General features: G+C 38.6%; 1 pseudogene; it reads left to right on the top strand.

Moving 5' to 3' along the window:
* The first annotated feature begins 12,140 nt into the window (after window positions 1–12,140).
* LOC125812362 (uncharacterized) lies at window positions 12,141–22,832 on the top strand (annotated as a pseudogene).
* Window positions 22,833–26,836: the final 4,004 nt, after the last annotated feature.

The following is a 26,836-nucleotide window of genomic DNA, read 5'->3' as shown; positions in this document are numbered from 1 at the left end:
TCAACTGAATGTAAAGAAATAAATAAGTGAAATCATTCAAACTTTACAAAAATACTTACTTATCTCTAAACTCAACATATTAAGTAATATAATAAAAATACACTTTTAACTCTATTTGAGAGATAATCTAACTGGCAACTATCACTATGAGCTATGTGATGATACAACGTCTCGCCCACACTGTCAGAACTGTCTTATACCTTGTCAGGGCATAAAACACCTCAACTAAGTGGATCCACTAGGCTTTACTTGAAAGCACTAAAGATTCATCTAAAAAATATGATCCTTTAACCATGTTGGCATACATGGTTTATGAGGATTTTGAGTTGTATGAACTCATCCCTATATCGGTACTCAATACTACTCCCAATAATATATATACTCATGCTCAAATGTATAAAACTTACTCTTTCTCCAGTTTGAGATAATTGCTCAAACTATCCTCTTAAAAGAGGTTTGTAATATCTCTGAACTCATAAACTTGTTTAGAAATCAAAGTTTCTCTTTTCTCAAAATAATACTCTCTTTCTTCATGTAAAAAACGAAACATTTGGAAAATACTTTGTTCCCTCATACTCTTTCTCAAACTCCTCTTTACTTCATCAAAACTCTGTTTAAACACAAATGTTGACTCTAAAAGATTCTCAAAAGTCATAACTTAAATAGGGTTCATGCTGAAATATAGACATGAATGAATCAACTCAAGGATATCAATAACAATATAGAAAACTCAATACTCAGAACTCATAATACTAATTATTTCAAGAATACTCAATTCATAGGGTTCATAATGAAATATAGAAATGAACAAATCAACTCAAGAATCTACATGCATATCATATAACACTTTAATAATTAGGAATAGGATTTCAAAAAGAAACAGGAAGTCAAGGACTCAAAATCAACTCAATAAAATCTCTTGAACTTTTCTCTTAAACTCGCTTTAGTTTTGAATGTGCATTAAGACACGTGATTAGAACATGTCTCAAAGGTAAATGGAGCCTATAAGAGCTAATACGGAGAAGGGAAATGTAGCCACGACTCAAATGAACACATCCGGATGAAACATGGAAGACATCGGCCATGCGACCCCTAGCACACTGTTGGCGCGGGGCGCCAGGCACCAAACTTCAGCCCCAGGTTTGGGGTGCATTGCTGGCGCAGGGCACCAGGCCCCAAACTTGTGGTAGCCAGCTTTGGCACCTTCGTGGCACACCGCCCCATACCCTTGCCTAGCAACCCGACTAATTTTAAAGCTAAAATTAGGACCCCCACTAGTTTAGAATCGGGAAAATTTCTCCTAAACTCTTCTTGATTCTCAAGCCCAACCCGAATACATGAGAAATTTCATACAATTCCTTTGGAAACATAACTCCACCAAAGATTCACAAAACAAAAGAATCAAAACCTTCATTGTTAAAGAATTGAACTCAAATCAAGAACTACGAATGGATCCTTCAGATATAATGATTTCTTGACTAAATTCAGATGTAGGGCATGAGAACAAACAAGTCCAACACTGTGAGAAGCCTTACATACCTGGAAAGAACAAAGGTTCTTGGCGAAATCGATGGAAACTTGAAGAACGCCTAAACCCTATCTTTTTCTCCTCTTAAAACCTTGCTCTAATTCATTTAACCATTAAAAAACATGAAGAATTGTTTTAGCGCAGCCTAGACCTTTAATTAGGTGAAGAAAAATGTGGCTAGACTTAGTAGGGATGGGAAAAGACCAAACTACCCCTCTAAAAACGATTGAGGTGTCTTAAAATTGAGGTTTCACTAAAACAAGCATATCTTTTTACTCCAAACTCAAAATTAAGCAAACTTGGCGGCGTTGGAAAAAGAACTAAAAAACCTTTAATTTAATAGATCAAGGGCCACCTTTTTTTGTGTGCTAAGAGATATGATCATTTGAAGTTGACATAAGAAAAATCTCATATTGAAACTCAATCGGTAAGAAAGCTTTCAACTCAACTTTGTGCTATGGGATTCTAGTGACCTTATTTAATCTTCGAAATCATTCCCACACTCAAGAATTGACCTTAACACCTAACAATAATTTAAAATCACTAGGTACAGTCTTATTCACAATTGAAGAATGGTTCGAGTCTTAACTTAGAAATTTTTGGGATGTTACAATAGTATCTTCTCCTCCCTTTTAAAAAATAAATATGGAAAAATATCTTTGACGTACATAGATACATTACTAATGATAATTGTTCAATCAATAATTTTGATTCTTGGTCATGGTCATAATCTTACATGCAAGAATTATTTCGATCTTCTGACCTTTTGGTAGTTTATAATAAAACATACCACAATATTTGTGATGTACTAAAAGTACTTTTATCAATGACCATTTATTTCAAAATAAAATTTTCTTATTTCTCTCAAACCTCATGTACAGGTGAGTAGTGGCAATTATCCAATCATATATAATCACATTATTATTCTTAATTTTCATCATCTCTTGACACATTCACTTTCAAGAATGATCAAGTATTCATGATGTTTATCAAAAGTCACATTCTCTTCAAGGAACTCATGACTACAATTATATATACATGCTTCATAATTTTTAATTATAAGCTTGTTGTCATATCTTTAATATTTATAATATTTATATGACACACTTGAACATCACTTTTTGAAGTGTACCACCACTTTTTCTTTCTTTCTTTTGATGGACGATTTATAAACTTATCAAATTATTAGATCGCACAATAACCATGTGTCTAATGACCTTTCATACTATTTTGATGACAAAAACTTACATTCACTCTTTGCAGGACCATTTTGAGAACTCATAATGTTCTTTCTTTAATAATTATTAGAACGATGACTATTATTATTATTTTGTTCCTTCATGTCAATATTCATATTTTGAACCATAAAATTATCTTGTCATCTTTCAAATATTTAATCTATTGCTATCACATTCATTTCAAAGAAAAGAGCATATTCAATGGAACTGGCTTCACCATTTTTTTTTATCAAGAGCATATCGATTTGCTCAGTCATCATTATATCACCAATATATTGCATTGGGACTTTAACCCATTGTCTTATCTATATAAAGGTGTGTTAGACCAAAATATGATGGAATTTGAACCCAAAATCTTATCATCATGGTGCATCAAGACTTTGATTGATGTCTTACCTTTTGGTATGATGAAACTTGAATCCAATGTCTTATCACCAATCAATAACATAATAGAACAAATTGTACAAGCACCCTCGAGCCTTTAATTTAAAACTTATCACTTTATAATTATATGCTATTGGAAGTGGTACAAAACTACCCTCCATCAACCTATTGGCTCCCAAATACCCATGTCATCCACCTATTGGTTCCCAAATACTCATGTCATCCACATTTGGGTCCACTATTGACCACTTTTATAACATATTATCATTTAAATAATTTTTAAAAATACGTGGCGACCATATATTAGTTACAATTTAATTACTTAAATTAATTTACAAACCCACCTATTACTAATTGTACCAGACTCATATTAACTACAGTAGATCCAAATTAACTACACCCGTCCCCAATTACATTTATCCCATCGATTAAAACAAATGCACCCTTCATTCCCAATATTTCACTTCATCTTCCAACTTTCTGCCCCAGTATATTAGCCTACAATCTCAAAAAATACTACCTAAATACACACATGTATCACCATAAAAATCACCAAAACACTCATGATTTTTTATGGTAATATATGAGTGTATTTATGTAGTGCTTTCCGAGATTGTAGGCGAATATATTTGGAAAAGAGGTTGGAAGAGGAAGTAAAATGTTGGGAATGAAATGTGTATTTGTTTTAACTAGTGGGGCAAATGTAATTTGAGGCGGATGTAGTTTATTTGGGTCGGGTGTGGTTAATTTGAGTCGAGTGTAGTTATTTTGGGTTGGGTATAATTAGTAATGGGTGGGTTTGTAAATTAGTTTAATTAATTAAATTGTAAACAATAGACGTATTAAAAAATTATTTAAATTATTTAAATTATAATCCACTATAAAAGTGGTCAATATTGGATCCAAATTTAGATGAAGGGGTATTTGAGAGTCAAATAATGGATGACATGGATATTTGAGAACCAATAGGTGGATGAAGGATAGTTTGTACCATTTTCAATAATTTGAGAGTATTTTAGGCCCTTTTCCATTTATAAATTAACTATCAAGATATACAAACTTTTCGTTTCAGTACTCTATGAAAATTGTAGCAAAGTTGTGATTCTTGGTGATCAAGAAATTGGGCATCTCAAATATTTTTTTCTTGAGAACAATTACATGCTTTTAAAAAATATTTTAAACAAAAAAAATGATAACATTAAATTTCTCTAGTACATATGTGATGATTTTCGATTCAAAAGTTTCATCCAAGTATTGATTTTTTGAGACTTCATTCTTTCAATGAGAAACAATCGGTAAAATAACTTAAAGCAAAGTGAAACATTTTAAATGAATTTTAGTAGCTCTTAAAAAGGAGAATGAATAAATAGGAGCTAGTGCGTTATTATTATTATAATACTTTTCTTTCCGCCTTTCTTTTCACATAAGCTTCATAATATAGCTATTTTATAAGCCTTGAAAACTTGGAGACAAATCTTACTACAGTGTCAATTCTTAGACAAATCTTACAACATTGTCAATTCTTGGACTTCAATCTTACAATGTATGAATCATTTAAAATGTTTACCATTCTTGGTAAAAGTAGACTTTATAATTTAATAATAGCAAAATACAAGATGCTCATTTCACTATCGAAAATTTTAAAGTTGAAATACTAAAAACAACTTGAGAGTTATAAAAACATTTGTGATAAGAAATTACTTTGGTTCTTTTTTGTTACTATTTAAAAGGTGCCCTTTCAAATGAATATAATTTGAAAGAAAATAAAATAAAGGTTAGTAATCTGATACAATGCAGTGACGAATTAGCCAACGGAAAAATATTAAAACGGTCATTTTTGTCTTTTTACCTCTAAGAAAATACTAGGCAAATTTCTTGACTAATTAAAGACCTAAACCAATCAGATTTTCATCTCTTAATCCAATATTCTCTTCTCTCTCAAACCCTAAGAAAAAATCCTAAAGAAAAATCAAAGTAGAAAACTTCTATTCAAGATTCTTTCAAATCTTTTTTCAAGATTCTTCTTCAAGAGATGTGATGAAACTAACTCAAGAATCTCAAGAAAGGTTTTCTTGATTGTTCTCCTTCAAGCTAGGGTTTCAAGGCTTCTAATCAAGTTCTTCTTCAAGATTCTTCAAGAACCTTGTTCTTTCAGGTATGTAAGACTATTCATATAGTGATGGACTGAGTTCGTCCTCATGCCCTAAATCTCAATTCAGTTAGTAAAAGTTTAATCTAGGGTTATAGCCTTAGTTTTGAGAATTCCTGAGATTAGCTTGTTGTTGAGTTTTGAGTTCTATTCCTAATGGTTGAGTTGCTATAGGTTATGCATTTAGATTCTAGATTTAATTCTCTCATGTCTATATTTCAGCATAAACCCGATTAATTGAGTATTCTTGAGATGAGTATTATCGTTGTGTTTTGAGTATTGTGTTTTTCTATATTGTTATTGATATCCTTGAGTTGAGTTGTTCATGTTTATATTTTAGCATGAACCCTATTTTGAGAATCTTTAAAGCCGACATTTTTGTTTTAAACTGAGTTTTTGAGAAAGTAAAGAAAAGTTTGAGAAAGAGTTTTAAACACGATTTGAGCAAGAATATAAGGGAGCTAAGTATTTCCCAAATGTTTCATCTTTACGTGAAGAAAGAGAGTATTATTTTAAGGAAAGTAAAAGAGTTTTCTGAAAGATTGAGTATAGAGTAGTTACCTCTTTTAAGAGGATAGTTTGAGAAATTATCTCAAACCAAAGAAAGAGTATTGTTATACATTTGAGCATGAATATATATTATTGGGAGTAGTGTTAAGCACCAATATGGAGATGCGTTCAGACAACTCCAAATCCTCATAAACCATATTTTGCCAACATGGGTATAAGTTTATACTTTTTAGATGAATCCTTATTACTTAGTGGATCCACTTAGTTGAAAGACTCTATACCCCAACACGGTATAGGATAGTTTTGGAAGCGTGGACGAGATGCTATATCATCGCGTAGCTCATAGTGATAGTTGTCGGTTAGAAAATCTCCCAAACAGAGTTGAAGTATATTTTTATTATATCACTTAATATGTTGAGTTCAGAGATGAGTAAGTATTTTTGTAAAGTTTTAATGATTTCACTTCTTTTTTTCATTACATTCAGTTAAGTATATATTTATATCTATTGTAGTCCTTTAATTCAGTTATTTGTTATTCAGATATATTACATACCATACATTCATTGTACTGATGTCATTCGACATGCATCTTTTAATGATGCAAATACAGGTTCTTAGGATCCTCAACAAGAGACCGTTGAGATCACTTCATATGCTTGTCAACTTTTGAGTAAGACCTCGTATCTTTTGGAGGACTCCAGTTTTATGAGTAGTTAGTAGTAGTTCTTTTGAGGAGTCGTGGGTCTTTGTCCCAACACTCATCATTGTACAATAGAGGCTTCATAGATAGACAATTTTGGATAGTCTTTCAGTTTCAGATGTTTTATTTAAAACTTATGTTTCATACTTAGTATATCTAGAGAATTTTGAGATTTACTACACTGCTGATTTAGCATTTCTTTCAGTTTGATGCTTGTGTATGCATGAGTTAGTCTTCCACTTGTAGTCAGTCAGGTTGAGGGTTCGCTTGGGGGCCAACTATGGTTCTCGAGTGTCGGTCACGTCGAGGGTGTAGGCTCAGGTCATGACAAACTTGGTATCTGAACACAGAGTTCAAGTGTCCTAGGGTGTCTATTAAGTTGTGTCAGTAGGATCTTATTTATGGTTTTTTAGGGCCCCAATTCTATAAATGAGGGACTACAGACATTTAAGAAAAGTTTCCCTTCTTTCATACTCTAAATCGTGCAGTAGAACTGTATCATAAGGAACTTATTCATACTCGTGCATTTCTCAAATCCATTCAATTACCTCTTATACCCAAGGTGGTAGAAAAGTAAAGACCACATCCTTATCGATGAGTTACTCTCAGCAAAAGTCTTCAGAAAGTCATGAAACTGCAAAGGGGATTGAGAGAAGCCCATGAGTGAGCTTAAGTATTGAGATTCAAAAGAATGCACTTTTATTCATATGAATCGTGCGTTCGAGCTAAACATGATATGTACTCCCAAACTATCTTCTCTAAACCTTGTGTTAGGTGAGACCTTTAAGAGGAGAGTATGATTTAGAATACTTGGATAGTACTTATCACCCAAAAGCAAGTATGAGTTGCAATGTTAAGAGCTAGTAGTAGTAGAAGTGCCCAAATTTAGAAGTATGCATTTGGAAGTGTAGTAACTTAAGAGATAGGGATAGTTATTGTGCAGAGTATGTAAGTTGTACCCATCTACCTAGTAAGTCATTAATGAGGAGTTTTCCCTTGTGTGTGGGCTTGTGATGACCCAAGGAAGACCCTAGGTGTAACATGGCGTATAGGACCCCAAGAGGCCCTACACAAGCTACTTAGCATTCATAAACAAGATTTTTGAAAAGCAAGAGATTTTAAAAACACAAGTCATATCAAAGATTTTATAAAATGAAGTAGAAGTCTACACAGTCTCAATAGCCATCTATTACATCAAGAGTGACTGAGACGTAACCCTGGCATCATGTACAATATCTGTAAAGTAAAGATTGAAAGTGATAAAAGGTTCAGTCCTCAGAACATGAGGACTCACCAATACTAAGTATAGCCAAAGTGACTTCAAGCCATAGAGATGAGAACCTGGAGCGTCGGACCCTACATTTGGGGAACATGTAGGCAAGAGTATGCATTAGTACAAAAATGTACCAAGTATGATAGCAATGCATAAAGTATGAAAATCATGCTAAAAGGTAACTTTTCATAACATGAAATGACCAAGCTAAAATATGAGACAAAGGAGTTAGAAAACATAAGTCATAAAACATAGTCAATGCAAGATAACATCTTTAAAACAATCGTGAGATACTTCTTGATGTAATCTTGATTCATTAGTGTGGAAGATTTACCTTTAAACAACATTTAAGACCATGTGAGCTATCAACATGGAATCTGGTGTCTACCCCACACCGAAAATAGTTGTTCTCACTTGTCAAGGTAAGAACCATGAACTTCTAGCTTACATAGATTCACTAGCTAATGTCTATCTAGATAACCTATAGTGGCACATAGTTTATGAAACATGGGTAATCGCCACTTGTCCACTCGGTGCTAAGCATAACTCCCACGGAATATTCACCAATCGTATTCATCTTATCTTTAGGGAACATGTGTAATCACCTCTTGTCTTTTCATTAGAGGACATGGGTAATCGCCACTTCCCTCATCATTAGAATAGCTCCTTGACTTTGATTCATTTTAGGTGAGAAGACCTTTCAACCTTAGAATCCTTATGTGAGAAAACCTTTCACAACAATCAACCAACAACAACATCATTTATGCTTAATTCTCAAAGCAACTTATATCATATTTCATCAATATCATAAGAACATGCATATTTCCATAATTCACCTTTTATAGCTCAAAACCCAATTTCAATCATAAAAATCTAGAAAACATGGGTTAAGCATCGGTTCATGGAAATTCATCTTAAGATCATGGAATTATATCAATTCATGCAAAATAGTTCATAAAACATTCAAATAAATCAATATTGAAAAGAACCCATAACATAGAAAAAACCCTAACTTCAAGTGGAGATTTCTCAATTCGAAATTGGGGAATTTAGGAACTCTATGGAGGAAAGAGCTTCATAGATGAAGACTATCATACCTTAATGCCAAAAGCTTGGATTCAATGGCGGAATTGGAGACTTGCTTGAAAACCCTAGTCTTCTTCTTCAAGCTTCTAGAGAGAGAAATATTGGAGGGGATGAACTTGTTCTTCTTTTAGGAATTTGAGAGAACAAATAGAATTAGGAGATTTTGGGGGTTAAAATATTTATATAGGGTTCCTAGCAGGGGGTAAAACGATATAGTATTGGGTTAGAAGAATTAGAAAAAAAATCAAAAGCCCTCTTAAAAGTAACTGTCGATCTCATCGATGACCTGACCTATGGTCCGTTAGTCAGACCACAAACCATACCAGTTGATCGTCAACGAGTTCAGAGACCCTCACTTTTTAACTCCTAATGACGGACCCATGTACGGTCCGTGGGTCTACCTACGAGCCATACATGCCAGTCGTGGGTCTCCACTTTTGGATCTAAAATTTCTCTAAGTTTTGGACTCACCTACGAGACCTACATACGGCTCATGCATAGGACAATGGACCATCCTAGTGAACTGTCAAAAAGTACTAAAATTTGAACTTTTTTTAAAAATTAGATTGGCCATTCACGAAGCTTTGTACAAACTATGTGTCAGTATACGGTCCATTGGTGGGTTCGTTGGTACTGGCACCAGACCCTGGAAAAGCTGTAATTTCCTTTATCTCGAATCTAAGGTGTTTCAATATCTCCTTCTTGGGAACATTCATCCTCGAATGAGATTCAAGACATCATAAGGAGGGTAGGAACTTAATCTAACAGCCCATTATGAAAGCAATTACGCAGAGTGCACACATCCAAGGAGGAAACATCAACTCCAAGCTAAAGCATGTTCAAAACATCATATTATGAAGCCTATATGCTGCTAATACTCAAATGCACATTAACATGCAGAAATCCATCAAGTTAACTCATTTTCTCAAAATTTAAGCTTTTCATAAACATACATAAATGAGAAAATTATGGAAATATATAAGACAAATGACACTTGATATACCGTTAGTTTACGGTATTTTTAATACATTTCACTTAAGAGTTGTGTGTGTCTAGGGCCATTTTGTATTAGAACTAATGTTTATTATGCTATATTTGCAGGAAACAGACTTGGACGAGGTCGAGAGAGAGACAACTGAGATTCTACAGAAGTGGCCACCCACAGAAGTGACCTACAGACCGTAGGTCTAGTCACGGTCCGTTGTTGGGCTGGCATGGAATGATCCTCAGGGAAATCTGACCAAGTGTGGAACTACGAAAGAGAGTGACGGATCGTAGGTTGACCCACGGGCCGTCCTGCATAACCGTCGATTGATTCAGAGATTTAGAGTTCCAGTACCTGAGGAAAAGTTCTAAGTGTGAAGCCATGAAAGGGGACCCACAGACCGTAGGTCGACCTACGGTCTGTCCTGCAGGTCCATCGTTTGTATCTGGAAGATTTAAGGTTCCAGCTTCTCAGAAAATGTCTAAGTATTGAGCCACGGAAGGGACCTACAGACAGTAGGTCAGTCCATGGTTTGTAGGTCAGCCTTGTCGATCGAAGCCGCGTCCAGAAGTTTTATTTCATTATTTCATTTCCTTTTTGTTTAGGACATATTTTTCTATAAACAGGGTATGTAAACCTCATTTTTTGGGGGTTAGACATTGTTCTTAACTTTTAGTTCTTGATATTTTCTTGGGAATTAACTTGCAAACTATAGCAATTTGATTTCCTAATTTCGGTTTATAAAGATTCTTTCTTTGAATTTCAATTGGAGATTACATGTTTCTTCTATTCAATACGTAAGTTCATGAATTCTTCTTCTACAAATATGAATTGTGTTCTTTCAAGCATGAGTATCTAAATCCACAACTAGAGTAGTGGGAACCATGAGGAATTAACAACGTATGAATAATAAATAAGTAATTCTTGACTAGTGTTGATGCATTTATTGGTACTTCTTTCGCTTAGAAGTCTTTTTAACGAGTGCACGTGTTAAAACTCGCTTTGTTGCTACTTGCCGGACCAAGGAGGTAGTTAATAAGAAAAGAATTATCAATAGAGATTTAGTGTGATACTATCTAATAGTCTAATGTCAATTGGTGTGAGGGTAAAAACTAAGTCATACATTGATGTGATGTCTAATCTGAGGTAAAGGTAAGGGTCAGTAAATTATACACATGTAGCCGGACTAAGGTGCGAGGGGAAATTTCCTATTTGGTGGACCAAGCACTTAGGGATACATAACTTACCACTTTGCATGTGATACACTAGGAAGGGATTGCTATTATTAGGATTACCAAGTTAATAGATTATGTGTAACACATACACCCTAGTTTTTCTCTCTCATTGATAACAACAAAAGTTCAAATCTTGCTCACTTATTACTTAACAATCAATCAGTTATTTGTTTCACAAACCCCTTCCTTTACTTACTTGTCTCAGAAATATGTTGACTAAACGAATATAATTGTAAGTTAAAATTAAGTCTAAACCATATTCCTCGTGGGATTGATCCCAACCTACAAGTTGGGTTCTTTACTTGATAACTATCGCTTATACTTCTTTAGGGAGCTGTAATTTGAGCGTATCAAATTTTGGTGCCGCTGCCGGGGAATAAGGCTTTTAGATTAAGTTTAACTACATTATTGAACTTTAGTCAATTATTTCCTAATTTTACTTTTATTTTTTGTTTTTGTTTTCTACAGGTTTCTACTCTAGTGTATGTCAAGTACACGGAGTTGAGGCGAGCCATTGACCCCATACGATCAAGTGTTAAGCAGAACTTTAAGAAGGATGAATAATCAAAGGGTCCAAGTCAACCCAATCAGTGGGAATCTAGGTGATGGAGTTGAGTTGCAGCCTCATGTGGTTGTCAATGAGAATGCTCAGGTTCATGATGATAATCTACTTGGAGATGCATTGAGGGTGCAAAATCCGCCAGAACCAAGGCTACAACATAACTACAGGGTCAAGTCTAATACTGTTGAATCTGAAGGACCCATTGTTCTCCCTCCACTACCTCCAGGACATACATTCATAATGACTAGCAGTTTGATGCAGATACTTACAGCGATGGGTTTGTGTTTTTGGATGGCTTCAAAAGATCCACATGGCCACATGGCCAAGTTAAGGAGTGTTTGTAAGAGTTGTGTGGGGGTGACCGGAGTTGGATATGAACATCATAGGGTTGAGAGTCTTCCCTTTATCATTGACTGGTGATGCCGCTGTATGGTTTTCTGAGCTTTCGTACAACTCAATTCATACATGGGACCAATTGCACAAGGTGTTCATGGCCAAGTACTTTATGTTGTCAAAGAAGCTGAACCACAAATATAAACTCAACAACTTTGTGGCACTACCTGGAGAGTCTGTGAGTAGTTCGTGGAACAAGTTCACTGCATTCATTAGAAGAGTTCTAAACCACCGCATTGATGATGAGTCACTAAAGGAGTATTTCTACAGAGGTTAAGATGACAATGGTAAGGATGTGCTTGATACTATCGCTGGAGGATCATGTAGTGAGTGCACTTTTGAGGAGATCGATGAGAGACTAGAGAAGATTTCCCAAAACAATAAAGCATGGAGCACTCAAAAGTCTTACACTGGAAGAAGAACTTTGCAGTTCAAGTCGTACCTAGTCAATCTGCCGATGACATTCGTGAGGAGATGGCGCAGATAAGGACATAACTTTGGTTAATGCAGTGAATTACTTGACTAGGACTCCACCACCACCGGAGGAAGAATGTTACTATGAGGAGGATGCTTACTTAGTGAATGATCAAACGGGGGGGGGTGGGGGGTGGGGGGTTCTGAGCCAACGCCCAAGGTTCCAATTTGGATAATTGGTGCCAAGGTCAAGGAAATCAAGGTCGGAACTATGGTAACTACAATCGAGAGGTTCAATATGTCCATGATGGGAACTACAATCATGACAACAACTACAACCAAAACAACTATGGCAACAAGAACGATAGAGTTGGGCCTTATGTTTCTCCACAAAATTAGGAATCTGGCAATAGAAAAGTTGGGGGTAGTATGTCACGGATTGAGGATATGATGCATAAGATAAAGAAGAGGTTTGATTTGACTGATAGAATGTGAAGGAGATGCGGAATGACTTTTTTGGGATCGATCAAAAAGTTGATGCCTATGCAATGTCGATCAAGCAACTTGAACATCAAATGAATCAGTTGTCCACGACAGTCAACCCACGTCAGCCTGGCATACTTCCTAGCAACACCATCCAGAATTCGAAGAATGATGGGCATTGTATGGCAGTCACTACTTGAGGGGGTAAGCAGACCATTGATCCACCTCTGAGGTTGAGAAAGATGATGATGAGATGGAGGTTACTGGAGAGTCCAAGAATGCTACAGAGAATGAAGCGGAGATAACCCAAAAAGTTGTTCCCATGCCTAGACCTCCACCTCCATTCTCACAGAGGTTGGTAAAGAAGAATGAAGAAGGGAAATACTGCAGGTTTATTACTATGTTGAAACAGTTTTCCATCAATGTTCCGTTGATAGAAGCTTTGGAACAAGTGCTTGGGTATGCAAAATTCATGAAAGATTTGGCGACGAAGAAGAGGGTCGTGAGCTTTGAAGATGATGATAGTATGCAACATTGTAGTGCTATTGCTACGAGGTCACTTATGTAGAAGAAGGAGGATCCTGGTGCCTTCACTATTCCATGTACTATCGGGTTGTTGCATTTTGCTAAGGCGTTGTGTGATTTGGGTGCTAGCATTAATTTGATGCCATTGTCTATTTACAAGAAGTTGGGTTCAGGGGATCCAAAGCCGACTGCGATGTGATTGCTCATGGTCGATAGAACTATGAAGAGGCCCATTGGTGTGCTCCAAGATGTACTTGTGAAAGTGGAGTCTTTTATATTTTCGGTGGATTTTGTGATACTTGATTGTGAGGTTGATTTTAGGGTCCCCATCATCCTTGGGAGACCATTTCTTACTACTGGTCACGCCTTGGTCAAAATGGAGAAAGGGCATGTGAAGTTTCGATTGAATAGTGAAGAGGTAACTTTCAATATCTGTAGGTCCATGAAGCTACAGGAAAGTGATCTCAACTTAGTGTCAATGGTGACTCATATTTTGGAGCAAGGTTCTGATGTGTCTATTGAAGAGTGGTTGGGTGTTGATGCACTTGTAGCAGTAATGATGAATTTTAAGGGTGACGGTATTGAAGACTATGATGAGTTAGTTGCCTCACTTGATAGGTTGGAATTTCGTTCCAAACATAAGAGATTGTAGTTAGATATGAAGAATCGTGACTCTCCTCCCGCAAAATCGTCTGTTGAAAAGGCTCCAAAATTAGAGCTTAAAGCCCTACCATCACATTTGAGGTATGTATTCTTGAGGAGATATGGTACTTCACCAGTCATCATTGCAGCCGATTTAAATGCGGAACAAGTTGAGGCTTTGGTTTTTGTGTTGAAGAGGTTCAAGTGGGCTATTGGGTGGACTATTGCGAACATTATTGGGATTCCTCCTGGCATTTGTTCTCATAAAATCCAACTCATGCCGGATCACAAGCCTAGTATTAAGCACCAAAGGAGACTAAATCTACCTATGCAAGAGGTAGTGAAAAATAATCATCAAATGGTTAGATGCTGGAGTTATTTATCCCATTGCAAATAGTAATTGGGTTTGTCTTGTTCAGTGTGTGCCCAAGAAAGGTGGGATTATTGTGGCACCTAATGCGAGAAACGAGCTTGTTCTGATGCGGCCCGTGACTGGATGGAGAGTATGCATGGACTACCGGAAATTGAATGCTTGGACAGAAAAGGACCATTTCCCTATGCCATTCATGGATTAGATGTTGGACCGCCTTGCTGGTAAGGGTTGGTATTGCTTTCTTGATGGTTATTCGGGCTATAATCAGATCTCCATAGCTCCGGAAGACCAAGAGAAGACCACATTCACTTACCCTTATGGGACTTTCGCCTTCAAACGGATGCCATTTGGGTTGTGTAATGCTCTAGCGACCTTCCAGCGTTGCATGATGTCGATCTTTTTTTATATGGTGGAGGACACCATTAAGGTATTTATGGATGATTTCTCTGTGGTAGATGACTCATTTGATGGTTTTTTGGATCATTTGGCCGAGGTACTTAAACGGTGTGAAGAGTGCAATCTTGTGCTCAATTAGAAAAAGTGCCACTTCATGGTGAAAGAGGGGATCATTCTGGGTCATCAGATTTCTGAGAAGGGTATTGAGGTTGATAGAGTAAAAGTCGAGGTAATAGAAAAGCTTCCACCACTTATCTCTGTTAAAGGTGTTAGAAGTTTTCTTGGGCATGTAGGCTTTTACAGGAGGTTTATCAAGGACTTCTCCAAAATTGCACACCCATTGTGCAAATTGCTCGAAAAGGAGTGTAAGTTTGATTTTAATGATGCTTGTCTGAGAGAATTTGGAGAGTTGAAGGAAAAGCTAGTTTCCGCACCTATCATTATTTCACTGGATTGGGGGCAACCGTTTGAAGTGATGTGTGATGTGAGTGGAGTGGCGCTTGGTATGGTATTGGGACAAAGGCGAGAGAAGATTGTTCATCCTATTTACTATGCCAGCAAAGCTCTAAATGTGGCTCAAAAGAACTATATAGTGACTGAATAGGAACCCCTTGCTGTGGTTTTAGCATTCGAGAAATTTTGATCCTACTTGCTTGGTACTAAGGTCATAGTGCATACTGACCATTCTTCATTAAGGTATTTGATGGCTAAGAAGGATGCAAAACCGAGGTTGATTAGATGGGTATTGTTGTTGCAAGATTTCGATTTTGAGGTGAAAGACAGCAAGGGGACAGAAAATCAAGTTGCCGATCATTTGTCTAGATTAGAGGAGGAAGCTATGCTTAATCTAGGAGATGGGGTTGAAATTAATGATGTTTTTCCAGATGAACAGTTATTAGCGGCTTCTCATGATCTTATTCCTTGGTTCGCAGACTTTGCTAACTACTTGGCAAGTGATCTGGTTCCATCAGATTTGTCTTTTCACCAAAGGAAAAAGTCCATGCATGATGTGAAGAAGTTCTTTAGGGATGAGCCTTACTTGTTCCATCTTTGTGTTGATTGGATTATTCGTCATTGTGTTCCTGAGGTTAAGATGATGAGTATACTAGAGGCGTGTCATTTTTCTCATGTTGGTGGGCATCATAGTGGTATTCGGACTATGCATAAGATTTTGCAGTTGGGTATTACTGGCCTACCATCCACCAAGATGTTCATGATTTCGCCAAGTCTTGTGATCGTTGCCAAAGAGAAGGAGGAATTTCAAAGAGGCAAGAGCTACCTATGAATCCGATTTTGGTGATCGAGTTGTTTGATGTATGGGGCATTGATTTTATGGGTCCATTTGTAAGTTCACATGGGATGAAGTTTATTCTTGTTGCAGTTGATTATGTGTCGAAATGGGTGGAAGCAGTTGCGCTTTCAAACAATGAAGGTAAAAGTGTCACCACATTCCTGAAAAATATTATCTTCTCCAGATTTGGTACATCTAGGGCGATTATTAGCGATGGAGGTTCCCACTTCTGTAATAAGTTGTTGAAAGTGTTGCTACAGAAATATGGGGTCCGTCACAATGTAGCCACTTCTTACCATCCGTAGTCTAGTGGGCAAGTTGAAGTGTCCAACAGAGAGATCAAGCAAATTCTTGCAAAGACTGTGAATGCAAATGGAACTGATTGGTCAAGGAAGCTTGATGATGCTCTATGGGCCTATTGCACCGCATTCAAGACTCCCATAGGTTTGTCCCTCTACCAACTTGTATATGGGAAGTCTTACCATTTGCTGGTAGAGCTAGAACATAAGGCTATGTGGGCGCTAAAGAAGTTGAATTTGGATTGGGGCGCCGCATCGAATCAAAGAGTGAATGACATGAATGAGCTTGATGAGTTTCACCTAAAAGCTTATGAAAGTTCAACCATGTATAAGGAAAAGATGAAGAAGTATCACGATCAAAAGATTGAAAAGCGTGAATTTGTTGTGGGTGATCTGTTACTTGTATTCAATTCAAGGTTACGCTTGTTTCCTGGCAAGCTCAAGTCCAAGTGGACCGGGCAATTCATAGTCACTCAAGTGTTCCCACATGGAGCGGTCGAGCTCGAGAACGAGGAGGGAACAAGGTTCAAGGTGAACGGGCAAAGGATCAAGGTCTACATGGGGAAAGAAGAGAGTGTGCAAGAAGTGGTTGAGGCCTACTACCTTGATGAAGTCTGAGTAATCAAGGGGCTTGCATCGTGCCGCGACGTTAAATCAAGTGTTGCTTGGGAGGTAACCCAAGATGTACAATCTAGCGAATGATAGGTTTTTCTTTTCGATTTAGGATATTTCTTTATTTATTTGAATTTATGTAATCCTTTAGATAGGTGTTTTATTTTTGTATTAGTGTTGGCTAGATATAACATAGGGTCCATGTCTAAAAAGTGTCCAGAAAATGTAAAAAGAAAGGCTTAACAGTTGCTACATGTGCATGGACGAACAACTGTATCTATAGAAAATAGGCTATGCAGAGGTCTATGGACCCCATCGATGGTTCGTGGGTCCATCCACGAACCTTGAATGGTGTCCGTAGACCCCAGGTAAGTCCTCAAAAATTTCTAAGTGTAAGAGTCACCTACGGACCGGACCTCCTGTCCGTAGTTCGACCCACGAACCGTAGACGGGGTTTTGTGGGTCCAAATTAGGATTTTTGGAGACCCGACTCGGACCCCCTTTTAATAAAATCCTTTCATTTCAAATACTCCCCACATTACCCAAATTCCCTCCTAACCGTTTCTAGCCCATCCAAATCCCAAAACTCCCTCATTAATCCCCCAAATCACTCTCATCTTCTATACATATCCTCCCATTCCCATAATTCTCTTCCTATCTCCAAAAAAATCACCCCATTTCTTCTTCATAAAGAGTTCTTGGTTCGGGTTCTGTGTCAAAGGCTTGTCAAAGGGTCTAAGGAGTCTATTGGATCACACAATCACCCACTTCCATTACTTGTAAGGTAAACGACTTCACATTAACACATAATTTTGCTGTTCATTATTGTTTTATGAAGTCACGAAGTGGATCTTGACCTTGGGTGGTAAAATGTTATGGGTAAACAATGATTTTCAATACTGAAAAAACTATTCGGACGATAGAATGTGATTGTGTTGTCCATTTAATCGAATAACTCTATGAATATGCTCTAAATGGAAGTTTTGACTTAGGGTTCCTAGTTCAGTGTGTTAAAATGAAAAAATTACGAGTAATTGGAACCCTATGGATGACAAACTATCATAAATTGTGTTGAAATGCATGATTAGACTTAGGTTGATTGTTTGAATTGTTGAAAAATGGGTACAAGAATGAGGCAGTCTGATACCTGGTACAGACCTGACCCACGAGACCCCTTCCATGGACCGTAGGTCGGGTCCGTGGGTCTGTTCCACTTGAATTATTCACTAAGTGTGGAACCATGGAGGTGGACTACAGTCCGTCATTCCATCGACGGACCGTTCTGCACATCTGTGGTTCCATCAGGGACCCAACTTCTGGGCACTCTAACCTACAGAGGGGACCCACGGGACGTAGGTCCACCTACGGACCGTAGGTACCCACCGTAAGTGGTCACTGCTGCTACTATCTAATTTTTTTTAGTTTTTGTTTTGAGTCGTTTCTTGGTCTAAAAATTTTCCAAGTGTGTTATTGGTTTGTTTTAGTACTAACTAAGCCTCCACAGGTACCATGGCTCCCTAGAAAGCTTCGGTTTACGCCGCAAAGGGCAAGTCAAAATCAGTGTCACCAACTTTTCGGCTAATCGATGAAGATACTGATGTAGAGACTGACCCTGCATATTTCCCACCCACTACTAGGACATCCCCAACGGCACCACACACGACAAAGAATTAAACTCGGTAGGTGATTTCTGACGTGGTCACTGCCTTCCAGTTTGATGAGGGGGATACACCGATCGGTTCACCAGCTGGCTCTAAGTCTGCTTTCGGCTTCGGCTCTGCATCCGACTCCAGTTCGAATGGCGCCAACGCCTCATCCTTTGAGGCTAATAGTTCAGATGACATTCCAGTGCCTCCAAGTATAGATCCTGCACCAGTCCATGGGGAGCCCAACAGATGGTGCATGAGTGGCCAGTAGCAGATATACAGAGATGCACGCATGCTGACAGAGAAGGAGATGATGGCTTGATTGGTTACCAAGGAGAGCTGGGTACTCACAGGCAGCCATCATACTATGCCCGACATCCATTCTCTCTTCCAAAGGCACAAGTGTGAGTGGATAGCCCATAGCCCAGGGTCCTTCAGCGAGGAGATTGTTAGGGAGTTTTACACTTCTTATGCAGCCACCCTCCGAGGTTCCATTGACAGACGGGCCAAGCCCACCGCCCAGCCTCCACTCAAGGCTACACTAGTGCACAGGTTTTCAGTTGATATTTCTGAGACCACTATCCGGAGGTTCCTCTACGGTCCGGGCCACACTCTGCCAATCAACGCAGCCGAGTTTGACTATCGCTGGGACATTGTTCGGAGTGGGGCATTCCAGAGGAATGCAGATCAGATGGAGACTATATTGCGCTAGTTAGCCCGTCACCTTGCTATAGACGAAGAGCGCGCTGAGTGGGTGAGCACCCCGAGCTTGGGTATCAAGAAGGCTACTCTGACTTTTGTGGCCAAATTCTTTTAGTTGTTTGAGCGGAACCGGGTGTCTCCTACTCAGGCAGATAATGTACTCACATGGGACCGCGCGATTATGGTTGCAACCTTAGTTGCTGGGTTTGAGATGGACTTTGCCCACATGCTGATTGCGGAGATACATGAGAGGGCCTTCAAGGCCACCATCACCTTACCATTCCCATGTCTCATTTTTCAGCTATGCAAGGATGCTGGAGTATCAATTTGGTACTGTGACACACTGGTTCAAGCGACCAAGACCCTTGAAATCGACCTGATTCGGGATGAGGCCAATGTAGTTGCACCACGTAGAGAGCCACAGGTTGAGGTGCGACCATTGGGAGTGAACTTGGTAGTAGATGTGGAGCAGATGCAGGGTGAGGAGCCTGCCCCTCTAACCACTACTGAGGATGCCCCGGCTTCCCATTCTCCAGCCGCTAGTCAGGCCCCTAGCGCCTCCAGAGCCACTCACTCTTCAGGGTCTGCTACAGTGTCTCTTGCCCGTGTCCAGAAGCTAGAGGACCAGATGGTTATACTATCATCATGTGAGGCCTTGGATTTAGCATGTGATTGAGGAGTCCGTGACTAGGATTGAGCAGCGGATGGAGCAGATGATGGACCGTAAGGTTTAGGCCGTTCACCAGTGCCTTGATGCATTTGAGTTGTGCTTCTTGGAGCGACCAACCCCCACCACAAATGTTTCTGCTTTCCGGAAGAAGTTAGCTAGTCTCCGGGCTGATCTTGACACCCTTCTAGCTCCACTAGAGGTTGAGCCTGAGTCATCCCCCACATCACCGGTTGATAATACGATATTGGATGCTTTATTTGGAGATGAGATGCCTCCGCCTGCTTCTTCCCGTCATGCAGGGAAGCGCCCCTTCTCCAATCGGGCATCTGATGATATTGAGGCTGGGAGAGTTAGCAAGAGGGAGTGCCAAGAGACTGAGGCGGCTCGGAAGGCATCCATCATTGATGAGGAGTTGCGGCAGTAGAGGATTAAGGAGATTGGTGTTGGTGCCTCTAGCAGTGTGAGAACTACTGATGGTGCGGCGAGAATTGATATTAGCACTACTAAGGGTGCTAAGACGGTTTATACGGGCACTAATGAGGGTGACCCAATTGTTGATCCAGCGGGCTCCAGGAAACCAGACCCACCCGCTTGTTGAGAGGTCTTCGGCGCTATGTGCCATAGGTTTGCTTCACCATATTCTTTATTCTTTACTTTTTGTGCATTGGGGACAATTGCACCATATTTTTTTAGGGGTGGGGTAAATGGATTGTGAGTGATAGGGTGAAGTCTGAGTAACCCAACTCATAATACTCTCTTAGGGTTTTCTTGCCTGTGTTCTTTTCCCCTAAGAGAATTTTTTTAATTTTTGTTGAACCGGCATGTGTTAGGATTGTATATATAGAAGAATGAGAAAGAATAAAGCATGATGGCATAATTAAGAAAGAAAAATGATAACCGTCCAAAAGTTGTGATATGTGCTAAAATTTGTAGGCTAGAATGAGTTGAATGTGTTGGCTCTTAGTATGACATGATAAAGAACCAATTTGATCTCATGACTTAAGCTAAAACTTGAACTGGGTAATCTAATAATCTGATAATGAAACAATGTGCCAAGAGTGTGTGAGAAAAGTTGAATGTTCAGACAGTTTGTGCCAATCTAGAACTTGCCCCGTTGGTCTTACTAAGATGATCTAGGCTAGAAGTTGGGAAGTGATCATAGGCTCTTGTTCAAATTAGTCCACATAAGCCTTAAAGTATCCAACCAAATGAAATCAATGTTCCCTTTGATCCAACTATTTGAGCCTAAAATTGACCATTTCTTTTGATTCACCTAACTCACCTTTCCTAAAATAAGTGTTTTGGCCCCAGTCCCTCCTTGGACATATGCACCTTGACTTAGGCCAAAAGCCTAAGTTGAGGGTGGCTAATTCAAAAAGTTACCTCAATCTTGGCCCTGGTCGACATCTGATATTGTGCACCTCAACTAATGGAATATCCATAAGTTAAGGGTGTCTATGAAAGAGGAAACAAAGGGTATGAAAAGAGTTTTGTGTTGAAAAGAGAAAAAAAGAAGAATAAGAGATAGAAGAGGATGTGACTTTGTGCGAAAGAATCAGAAAGTTGATAAATAAAAGAGCTGAAAAATAAACAAAACTAAAGTGAAAGAAAAAGAAGAAAGTGAAAAATAAGAGCCACAAAGTCAAAAGTCACATCCATGTTGAAAAGAGTCAAGGGAAAGAAAGTAAAAAGGAAGGATGTCAAAAATAGGTTGAAAAGAGGTAAAAAGCCAATGTAATGTCAAGGAGGGCAGAAAGTCACCAAAAAGTACCCAAATGTACCACACCTAACCCTGAGCCTATGTTAAAAGTTAAGAAAGTCCTATAGTGATCCTAGCAACTAGTTTAGAGAGTCTAAGCAGTGAAAATAAGAGCAAGCCTATGGTATTGAGCACTAACTATACTTGAAGTCACTTTTGAGCGTGAGATTTGAATGAATCCTAAAACTCAAAATTCTTATCTTCTGTGTGAAAAGGATTTCGTTTGAAGTGAGGGCACTAGTTACATTGTCAGAGAGTTGGTACCTTGGTGATTGTGAAAAAATGTATGTTGTGTATCCATTGGTCAATCTTTGTCATATCTTGATCCGCATGAGTTAGCTTGTTGAGACTAAGAGAAAAAACTTGCAATAAAAAAGAGAGTCAAGATAAAAAGCCATGTGATTTCTTGAGTTTGAATGTCTGCTTCTATACAAGTGTCTTTTAGAGTCTTAGCGCATCGCTTGAGGACAAACAACGAATTTAAGTTGAGGGTGTTCATATACCGTGAGTTTATGGTATTTTTACTACATTTCACTTAAGAGTTGTGTGTGTCTAGGGCCATTTTGTATTAGAACTAATGTTTATTGTTCTATATTTGCAGGAAATAGACTTGGATGAGGTCGAGAGAGAGACAACTGAGATTCTGCAGAAGTGGCCACCCACAGAAGTGACCTACAGACCATAGGTCCAATCACGATCCGTCATTGGGCTGGCGTGGAATGAACCTCAGGGAAATCTGACCAAGTGTGGAAATGTGGAAGAGAGTGACGGACCGTAGGTCGACCCATGGGCCGTCCTGCACAACCGTCTAGTGATTTAGAGATTTAGAGTTCCAGTACATGAGGAAAAGTTCTAAGTGTGGAGCCACGAAAGGGGACCCACAGACCGTAGGTCGACCTACGGTCCAACCTGCAGGTCCGTCGTTTGTTCCTGGTAGATTGAAGGTTCCAGCTTCTGAGAAAATGTCTAAGTATTGAGCCACGAAAGGGACCTACAGACCGTAGGTCAGTCCAAGGTCTGTAGGTCAGTCTCGTCGATCGAAGCCGCGTCCAGAAGTTTTATTTCCTTATTTCGTTTCCTATTTGTTTAGGACATGTTTTTTCAATATATAGGGTATGTAAACCTCATTTTTGGGGGTTAGACATTGTTGTTAACTTTTAGTTCTTGATATTTTCTTGGGAATTAACATACAAACTTTAGCAATTTGATTTCCTAATTTCAGTTTATAAAGATTCTTGCTTTGAATTTCAATTGGAGATTACGGGTTTCTTCTACTCAATACATAAGTTCATGAATTCTTCTTCTACAAATATGAATTGTGCTCTTTCAAGCATGAGTAGCTAAATCCACAACTAGGGTTGTGGGAACCATGAGCAACTAATAACGTATGAATAATAAATAAGTAATTCTTGACTAATGTTGACGCATGTATTGGTAATTCTTTCGCTTAGAAGTCTTTTTAACGAGTGCATGCATTAGAACTCGCCTTGTTGCTACTTGCTTAACCAACGAGGTAGTTAATAAGAAAAGAATTATCAACAGAGAATTAGAGTGATACTATCTAATAGTCTAATGTCAATTGGTGCAAGGGTGAAAACTAAGTCATACATTGATGTGATGTCTAATCTGAGGTAAAGGTAAGGGTTAGTAAATTATACACACGTAGCCGGACCAAGGTGCGGGGTGAAATTTGCTATTTGGCGGACCAAGCACTTAGGGATACATAACTTACCACTTTGCATGTGATATACTATGAAGGGATTACTATTATTAGGATTACCAAGTTAATAGCTTATGGGGAATACATACACCCTAGTTTCTTTCTCTCATTGATAACAACAAAAGTTCGAATCTTGCTCACTTGTTACTTAACAATCAACCAGTTATTTGTTTCACAAATCCCCCACCCTTTACTTACTTGTCTCGGAAATATGTTGACCAAACGAATATAATCGTAAGTTGAAGTTAAGTCTAAACCATATTCCTCGTGGGATCGACCCCATCCTACAAGTTGGATTCTTTACTTGATAGCGATCACTTATACTTCTTTAGGGAGATGTAATTCGAGCGTATCAACACTAAAAGAGTAAACCATGAGGAACTCAATACCGTAAGCTAGAGTAGGGATGGAGGGAAAGAGATGAGGATAACGGGACATCATATCGGCCTCGGCCTCCTAGGTGGCACCTTCAACTAATTGATTTTTCCAAAGAACCTTTACAGAAGCAACTTCTTTATTTCTCAACCTTTTAACTTGTCGGTCTAAGATCTCAATCGGAACTTCCTCATAAGAAAGATTCTCCTTAACTCCCAAACCTTCTAAGGGAATTATGGATGTCGGGTCTCCAACACATTTCTTCTACAAAGAGACATGGAAAATCGAATGCATTGATTCCAATTCACTAGGAAAATCAAGTTCATAAGCAACCTTACCAACACGCCTCAAAATCTGATATGGGCCTACATAACGGGGACTAAGCTTCCCTTTCTTCCCAAATCTCATTACACCCTTCATGGGTGAAATTTTAAAGTAGACCCAATTATTTACCTTAAACTCAAGATCTCTTCTTTTAATATCGGCATAAGACTTTTGTCGACTTTGAGCCATTTCAACCTTTCTCTAATAAGCCGAAATTTCTACATAGCCTCATGTACCAATTCAGGACCTATCAAAGCAAATTCACCCACTTCAAACCAACCTATAGGAGATCTATACCTCATACCATATAGAGCCTCAAATGGAGTCATGCCAATACTTGAGTTTGTTGTATGCAAACTCAATCAAAGGCAAGTGATCATCCCAATTACCGTTGAAATCAATTACACATGCTCTCAACATATCTTCCAACGTATGGATAGTACACTCCACTTTCCCATCGGTTTATGGATGAAACGTCGTACTAAGCTTAACACGAGTACCAAGAACCTTTTGGAAAGATTTCCAAAATTGATAAGTGAATTGGGTACCACAATCGTAGATAGTGGACAAGGAAACTCCATGCAACCTAACCATTTCCCTCAACAACTTAGCATAGTCCTCTGCCGAATAAGAAACCTTGACGGGAATGAAATGAGCCGATTTTGTCATCCGATCTACTATAACCCAGATCGAATTATGTTGTCACCAGGTGTGAGGCAACCCAACAATGAAGTCCATATTCAAATATTCCCACTTCCAAGTAAGGATGCTAGTATCTTGAGATAAACCTCCCGGTTTCTGAAATTTAACTTTCACTTGCTTACAATTAGGACACTAAGCCACAAATTCCACAATATCCTTCTTCATCCCATTCCACCAATAGACCTCCTGCAAGTCACAGTACATTTTGGTGGCTCCCCGGTGAATGGAATATCAAGAACTATTGGCTTATGATAAGATTTGTCTCTCAAGTCATGAACATTAGGAACACACAAACGACCTTGATAACGAAGCACACCATCTCCTCCTTGAGAGAATGCCTCTATGGACTTTTTAAGCACCACTTCCTTTAATTCCACCAAAGTCGGATCAAGACCTTGCTTTGATTTCACATCTGCCACAAAAGATGATTATGAACCATTGTGAACTATAACACCACCTTTTCTAGAGTCTACCAATCGAACACCCATCTGGTCCAATCTATGAACATCTCGAACTAACTCCTTCTTTCTATCCTCTATATGAGCAACATTACCCATTGACAATCGACTAAGAGCATCCACCACCACATTCGCTTTACTGGGTTGATAGAGAACACTTATGTCATAGTCCTTCAGTAACTCAAGTCACCTTCTTTGGCGAAGATTCAGATCCTTCTGATTAATCATATATTGCAAACTCTTGTGGTCAGTAACGACATCGACATGAACACCATATAGGTAATGCCTCTAAATTTTCAAAGCAAACTCAACCGCCGCTAGTTCTGAATCATAGGTAGGATAGTTCTTTTCATGAGTCTTAAGTTTTCTTGAAGCATAGGCAATGACTTCCCCATTTTGCATAAGGACATATTCTAACCCGATTCTTGAAGCATCACAATAAACAATAAACCTATTAGTTTTTTCTGATAAGGTCAACATCGGTGCGGAAGTAATCCCATCTTTCAATTCCCGAAAACCTTTTTCACACTATTCAGACCATATTCTTTTGGGTCAATGCCGTCAACGGAGTGGCAATCGAAGAAAATCCTTCAACAAACCTTCTATAGTAACTGGCTAAACCCAAGAAACTTCTAATATCCGAAGGGGATAGAGGTCTAGGTCAACTCTTGACCGCATCCGTCTTCCTTGGATCTGCCTCAATACTCTTTCCGAAAATAATGTGACCAAGAAAAGCCATGGACCTTAACCAAAAGTCATATTTACTAAACTTTGCAAAGAGTTGTTGGTCCTTGAGGACTTGCAACACAATCCTCAAATGATCGGTATGCTCGTCTTCACTTTTTGAATAGATCAATATATCTTGAATGAACATAATCACAAACATGTCAAGGTATTGCCTAAACACTCTATTCATCAAATCCATAAAAGCGGCCGGAGCATTAGCCAAGCCAAAGGACATCACCAAGAACTCATAGCGACCATAACGAGTTCGAAAATCCATTTTCGGAATATCATCTTCCTTCACCCTCAATTGGTGATAACCCAACCGGAGGTCAATCATAGAGAAGTAACTTGCTCCTTGTAATTGGTCAAACAAATCATCTATCCTCAGGAGAAGATACTTATTCTTAATGGTAACCTTGTTCAACTGACGATAGTCAATACACATACAAACCATCTTTCTTTCTAACAAACAAAACTGGAGCACCCCATGGAGAGATACTTGGTCGGATGAAACCCTTATCCAAAAAATATTTCAATTCCTTAAGTTTTTCCGCAGCCATTCGATAAGAAGGAATAGAGATAGGTTGCGTATTTTGGAGAAGGTCAACACCAAAGTATATTTTCCTTTCGGGAGGAATACCGGGTAGATCATCTGGAAACACTTCCAGAAACTCAT

This window comes from Solanum verrucosum, unplaced genomic scaffold (genome assembly GCF_900185275.1).
Source record: "Solanum verrucosum unplaced genomic scaffold, falcon-dt-bn FXZP01000145.1, whole genome shotgun sequence".
Taxonomy (NCBI): Eukaryota; Viridiplantae; Streptophyta; class Magnoliopsida; order Solanales; family Solanaceae; genus Solanum; species Solanum verrucosum.
This window is presented reverse-complemented; position numbering and strand designations above follow the sequence as displayed.